The sequence below is a fragment of the Molossus molossus genome, unplaced genomic scaffold (genome assembly GCF_014108415.1).
Source record: "Molossus molossus isolate mMolMol1 unplaced genomic scaffold, mMolMol1.p scaffold_m16_p_23, whole genome shotgun sequence".
NCBI lineage: Eukaryota > Metazoa > Chordata > Mammalia > Chiroptera > Molossidae > Molossus > Molossus molossus.
The window spans coordinates 11,833,612-11,841,280 of record NW_023425359.1 but is presented as its reverse complement, the minus strand read 5'-3'; positions in this window follow the sequence as shown (position 1 = coordinate 11,841,280).

The following is a 7,669-nucleotide window of genomic DNA, read 5'->3' as shown; positions in this document are numbered from 1 at the left end:
AGGAATTGAACTGGTGACTTCCTGGAGCATGGGTCGACGCTCAACCTCGGAGCCACACCGGCTGGACAGCCCCGCTCACTTTTGAAGACTCAGCTCAGGTGCCTTTTCCCCTAAGAAGTCTGTTGCTCCATTTTCCAAACTGGATACACACCTTTATCATAGCACATATTACTCTAATAATATAATTGTTGGTTTGCCTGTCTCTTTCTCTTGTACTATATTCTTAAAATCTTGCTGGAACAGAGCGTGTCAGTTTTGTTTTGGAAACTCTAATGACTCAAACTTATTGGTGCAGGAAAAAGAGCTTGGCCTGGGAGTCAGGCAACTGTGATTTGATATCTTAGCTTTATCATTTATTAAACCTGGTTGAGTTCCTTAACCCTTCTGAATCTCAGTTTCTATATTTATAAAGTGAGACTAATTACTCCTACCTTATGAGATTACTATGAGGATTAGAGGTATTTGGTACAAAATGCCTAGCACAGTGGCTGGTACATAGCAAGGCACTCAATTATTGGCAGTTAATATCACGAACAGATGAATCAGGACAAAACACAGCAGACTTAAAAGACAGCCCATTGAAAATGTGCTTGGATGGAGCAGAGTGAAGGCAGGGAACTGAAGGAAAGGTTATGTAGACACAGAGTATACACAGTATCTAGGCAATTAGGACAGCGCAGGAGGTGCTTTGTTGGACCCCCCCCCCCAACCCGATAGCTTTTTCTAAAAATTGAGATATGATTGGCATATGATGTATTAGTTTCAGATGCATAACATAATGATTTGAGATTTGTATATATTGTGAAATGATCACCACAAGAATTTTTTGTGATGAGAACCTTTGAGATCTATACTTTTAACAACTCTCAAATATATAATACAGTATCATTGACTGGTAGTGACCATGCTGTGCAATGCAGCCCTAAGATTTCTATTCCTGACAGCTTTTAATGAGGCACTTGTCAGCTAGCAGAAGTCTGCAAATGATTGGCAGCTCTGTATGTAGAATAACGAATGATAGAAGATCATCTTAGCTAATTATTGTTTACTCACAAATGTCATACACTGGCTTCTCAGTGCACATGTGAGGTTTTGTTTTGCATGTGTGAATGTTTGTGGGTGGACAAGCATGTGTACAAACATACACCATAGGAACCTTCCTGACAACGGTTCAGCAGATGGTCAAAACGGCTGGTTCCCCGCGTAGCTTCTAGTGTTCAGTAGCATCCTGGTTATAGTTTGTCTTTTCTCCAAACTGCAAGCTCCTGGATGTCTGGGACCGTGTCATTCACATTTGTGTATCCTGCACATAGTATAGTGCCAGGTACATATCAACAAGTATTTGTTAAGTAGAGAAATAGAAGAATTGGGAGTTGACTCTGTGTTTATGAAACTATGATATAAACACACACACTTTTACTCTGATTCTTGGGACCAGCTTTCCATTTTGTTTGGCTGTTGAGCCATATCTGGATGAGGGTTCCTTCCTTGGTGTAAGGTGTACTTTCAAAGCAGTCTGTAATAGCAATGTGCCAAGGGGACCCTGATGATGCAAACATTTTAGTTTGCATTGTGCAGTGTGAGTCCAATGGCTAAGGAGTGTTTGAAGTGTGGTTAGTGTGACTGAGGAATTTAATCTTTAGTTTTGTTTTTTTTTTTTCTTTTTTTTTTATCCTCAAGCGAGGACAATTTTCCATTTTTTGTTCAGATAGAGTGGGAGGGAGAGAGAGAGAGAGAGAGACATTAACGTGAAAGGGACATATCGAGTGGCTGCCACCCTCACGACCCAACCAGGGCCGGGGACAAACTGCAACCGAGGTACGTGCCCTTAGTGGGAACCAAACCCGGGTCTCTCTAGACCACAGGCCGACGCTCTAACCGCTGAGCCAAACCAGCCAGGGCAACATTTTTGCATTTATCTTTAGATAGAGCAGGAGGGAGAGAGGGAGGAAGAGAGAGAGAAACATCAAAACATCCAGTGGTTGCCACCCTAACAGCCCCTGTGGGGCTGGGGACAAACTGCAACCGAGGTACGAGCCCTTAGCAGGAACCAAACCCAGGACTTTCTGGTCTGTTGGCCGATGCTCTAACTGCTGAGCCAAACCGGCCAGGGCTGGAAAACTCTCTTAAAATGAAAAACTATTCAGTGCACATCAGGGTTGTGGTACATATCACGCGTTTTTAGAGGATATTTTTCATTACTGAGCATCTTGTTCCCCACACACTGCGGGTCCCTTGGAGAGTGTTGCTGTGAGACACAGCACAGGTGCTGGAAATGTCAAGTCCATCTTGCTCCCTGCCCTCAAGGAACTTAAGACTGACTCTAAGGATGCATGTAGAAGGAGAGAGCGTACAAGCTTATAATCACTTGCATCTCATTCTTGTGCAGGATGGTCTAAATAATTTCTTCATTTTTTTCCATCGGGGTCTGTGATACTGGCCAGGCACTGGTAACATGTGATAGTGTAGGCTTTATAAACTCATCACTCAACTTGCCTTTGTGTAAGATAAGTTTTGGTAAATAATATCAGTTCACCTGGTAAATATTTTAGTTGTCAGAAAAGCCCTGACACCTTACTATTAACCCTGAAACTTTCTAATGGGCACATCTTATTCTATAGAAGTTACATGATCTATATGAAGGCAGAGATTCATAACATCAATGACAAGATGATTCAAATAGAAACCATTTACTTGGAAACTTTTAGCCTGTTGTGGTACCCAATTCTCATGTAAGTGGGAGCATTTTGTACCATTTAAAAACCATGGTACATTGGTTCAAATTTCATGTTGATTAATTAATTGTAAAATGCTTTGAGACTCTAATTTGAAGTTTTAAACATAACAAGTAAAATATAAATATGAATAATAATTTTTTTTAATCCTCACCTGAGGACATTTTTTGTTCAGATAGAGTGGGAGGGAGGGAGAGAGAGAGCGAGAGGGGAGGAGAGAGAGAGAGAGAGAGAGAGAGAGAGAAAGAGAGAGAGAGAGAGACATAGATGTGAAAGGGACACATCGAGTGGCTGCCACCCACACAACCCAACCAGGGCCGGGGACAAACTGCAACCGAGGTACATGCCCTTAGTGGGAACTGAACCTGGGTCTCTATGGACCGCAGGCCGATGCTCTAACTGCTGAGCCAAACCGGCCAGGGCTGAATAATGATTCTTAAAAGTTTAACAGTGCTCCCCCATTTACAGTTTGGAGTCAGCAAAGAAGAAATTCACAGAAGGTTCTCACCGAAGGCACTCCACATATCTGGTCTGCTCTGCTTCATTTATACATGAGAAAACTAATGTCCAGAGAGAGCATGCAATTTGCCAAAGGTCACACAGCTGGTTAGAGTGGACAGTGCTGGGCCTAGAAGTAAAAGTCTGCACTCTCCTGCATAGACCTCATTTCACTTTTTCCCAGACTGACTTCTTACCATAAGCAACTCATTGATAACTTACAAAATACGTAATGATGATTTTCTATATAAGATATTAATAGAATCATAGATTTTCTTAAGTTCATTAAATTTCTTAATGTATCTAATGAAGACTAATATTATTGCGCTCTTACTGTGCGCCCAGCACTGTACTCTAGGTTTATACTCAGTACCTGCCTGAATTTTCCCAACAACCTCATGAGGCAGGTATCATTTATATATGAGTAAACTCAGGCATAGAGAGCTAAATAGCTCGTAGAAGATCACACAACTACTATGTGGTCTAGCTGGGACTGCAACGCAGGTCTGATTTTTAAGCTTGAACTTTTAACCAGAACTTGATACATTCTCCCTTCCAATAGACAGGGCTTTCCTGTCTATTTCAAAATGTACTTTCAATACATAATAATTTGGAGGTTCCTGTCCTTCTTATATACTTGTAAGAAGATTGGAAAATGTATCTCAGCACATTTCTTGCTTCTTTCATTAATTTTAATAGGGCTTGTTTGTATTATACAAACAAGTACCTTAGTCCTTTATTTTATTTTATTTTTTTTTATCCTCACCCGAGGAGGTTTTTCCATTTTTTGTACAGAAAGAGTGGGAGGGAGAGAGAGAGAGAAACATCGATGTGAAAGAGATGCATCAAGTGGCTGCCACCCTCATGACCAACCAGGGCCGGGGACAAACTGCAACCGAGGTACATGCCCTTAGCGGGAACCGAACCCAGGTCTCTCCGGACCGCAGGCCGATGCTCTAACCGCTGAACCAAACCGGCCAGGGCTGAGTCCTTTCAATTTAGCATTCCTATCAGTTCATGTCACTTCACTGCTACTAAACTTTCAGTGTCCTCCCTCTCATGGAGGCAAAGCTAAGTCCTTACAAAACCACCTGCAAGCCTGGCAGGTCTGGCTCAGTGGTCGACCATTGACCCTGCACCAAGAGGTCACTGGTTGGATTCCCGGTCAGGGCACGTATCCAGGTTGTGGGCCCAATCCCCTGTGGGGGGCATGCAGGAGGCGGCCAATTGATGGTCTCTCTCATCCATGTTTCCATCTCTCTCTCCTTCTCCCTCTGTCTCTCTCTCAAATCAATAAAGAAAAAAAAAAAACACAAAAAAACGAACATCGACTGGCCACCTTCTGAATGCCCCCCACTGGGGATTGGGCCCACAACCTGGGCATGTGCCCTGACCGCGAAGCCAATCAGCGACATCTTGGTGCATGGGTCGACGCTCAACCACTGACCCACACCGGCTGGGCAGGAAAAAAAAAAAAAAAAAAAAACTTAAAAAAACAAAAGCAATCTGCACCTCCGCTCCTTTAGCTTAACTCTCTGATCTCACTTCCTATCTTTCCCCTCAGGCATCTATATTTTACTTCTAGATATTTGCTCAAATGTTATTTTTTCTCTTAGGCTTCCCTGACCACCCCATTTATAGTTGAAAACTCGCCCCCACTTCAGTACACCCCACCCCTCTCCTGTTTTCTAGTTCCCTGCAGTACCTTTTATTTGTTGACTAATTTTCCCTAAGAGAGTGAAGGCTTAATCACACGTTTCCCTGCTGTAGTCCTAGTAGACCAGTGCCTGTCTTAAAGAAGGGGCTCAGGAAATATTTGCTGAATGAACTGTGACAAACTACAGCACTTAGGTTCATGCCTTTGCTTCAGCCTCAAAGTGCAAACCATGCATTCTGAGCACCCTCACTTTGTAATGGCCTCTCACAGATCTCTTGCCCGCAGGTAAGTAGTTCATCTTTTTTTTGCTAGTGAGAATTCGTTTGTCCCCTCTTCCACTCTATTCTTGGTAGTCTCTATGATTTCAAAAAGGGGGAATCTCAAGTTCCTTAAAGGTCCCCCAGCGATTTAGAATATGTGATCTATACTTTTCCCGGTCTCTGGAGAACAGGACTATCACGATAGCATTAAAAGCATAAGAAACAAAAATCAGTAAATTTGGCATATGTACTTTCAAGGGGTGAAATATCAAATGGCAAGTTTCACCCGTTTTAAAAAGAACAAACAGTAAGGCGATGTCTCTTTAAATATTTACAAAACCTTTTTCTTTCAAATGTTGTCTAAGAAGGCCCAGTGTAATGAAGGACCCCTGGGGTGGCGAGGAGGGTCTCAGCTCCCCGGGTTGTAAAATAAGCAGACTGCAGATGTCCAGGCTTACTCAAGCTCAAAGAGTCTGCAAAGTTCTTGGAGATAAAACCATGGAAGTTCCTATATTTCATGTTTATTATTGCAACTGATTTAATCTACCAAGAATGATTATAAATCATTATTTAGATATATAAACTTTATTTTTTCATAGTTTTTTTCCAGTTAAGTGAAAATTGTTTTCATATCACTATTTAAAAACATAGATAGTATCTAAGAACACATAAACTTTCATTTTATTTTTATCCTCACCTGAGGACATTTTTTACATTTACTTTCAGATACAGTGAGAGGGAGAGAGGGGTGAAGAGAGAGAGAGAGAACCATGGATGTGAGAGAGACAGATCTACTGGTGACCACTCACACAACTCCAACCAGGGCAGAGGACAAGCTGCAACAGAGGTACGTGCCCTTAGGGGGAACGAACCCGGGACTCTCCGGTCCTCGACTTGACGCGCTAACCACCGAGCAAAACCGGCCAGTGCAAAACACACAAACTTAAAGGGCCATTATAACTATACTTAACTCTCATTCATTAAGGGGCTAATTGCCCAATTTGTGAACAGGTAAGCCTCCTGTAGCTCGCTTTCCATTTTTGAACAAGGGCAAAGAATTTAAAAAGTTCAGATTCTAGTTTGTGACTTGTTTATAAGCTCCAGGACATGATAACCAAAGGCTAAAATGAGCTTTTGTCACTAGGTGGAGGTTCCTGTTTTGGGTACTATACCGTCCACCTCCATTAACTTGAACTGAGAATTACCAGTACTGTACATAGTCCATTCGCTTAAATTATTTCATAAGTGTTAATATTTCATCTTTATACAGGATTGTATGGTAAAATACATAGCTCTTAAAATCTATTTTAAAAAAACCTTAACTGTATTTATATATTAATCAGTAAAATCATACCAGCCTATGGGAGAGTTTACATGAGTATTTTTCCAAATTTCCAATTAATATTGGGGCAGCATTATTGGGGCAGTCCAGCACCAGTGTACCCAGTTTAACTGACCTCCTTAGTCAGAGATAGTGGAGCACTGGCAGATTCTCTGTTTTTCAAGATGTTCACGTCTATTACAAATCTAAATTCTGGCACCCGTATCTAAAACCTCAAGAACCTAACGCACCTTGGTAAAGGGAAAAATTAAACTTTGGAGACACACACACAACACAGATTTCTTTTCTAGAGTGGGTCTATTTTCCTTTCTGCAAAATCACAGCCCTTTATTTTCCACGAGCTTTTATTAGAGTTTCAGCATGATTTAGTCAAGAATATTCCTACTGTTCCTATTCTGTAGGAACAGAATAAAAGTGTATGATTTAGCTGGGTCTCATCCTCATTGTTAGCTACTAGGACTTCATACCTGGATGGCCAGGTTCTAAATTGGTCAGAGTGCGTCTTAGAGGAGGTCCGTCTCTTTGGTAAGTAGGGAAAACCCAGAAGGGCAATTCTGAGGCTTCATTTCTTTGGCTATTAGTACCGCGAGTAAAGCTGCCAGTACAAGGCCCGATACGTAGGTTTTGCAGCATGCTTAGGGGATCGCGCTCCTAAGGCAAGCCTGTACCTCCTAAGTCCCGCAGCAGGGGTTGTGGAAGAGACAAAAGAAAGGCTCTGCCCTCGCCTTTCCCCAATTTAAAATCCAGTTCGCAGGCAGGACTTAGAAAAATTAAACCAAATAGTAAACGTAAGAAAATGCCCCGCGTGTAATAATTGCCAATTTGTGTTGTACAAATCAAAACCGAAATAAAATTTTAAGAAAGAATTTTAAACCAATAGCTGGATGGGGCAAATCTAAGATGGAAGGCGGAGGATTCGAGTCGAAATTGACAAGTTGAGGACTGAAAGCATTTAGATAGAAGCAGCCTCGGGCTGGACAGGCAAAGAGCAAAATGAGTATTGCCACCAAAGAACTAGGAAGACCAACAGATGTTGCAGCGGGTCGGTTTAAGTGAAAGGCGGTTTGCTTTTCCTCCATCTGCCCAGTCCCAATTGGAAGCGCACTGCGTGTCCGGCGCCGCGCTCTCGGCCTGGGGTTCAGCATGGGGGCGGGGAGGTAACTACGGTAAGGGGCGG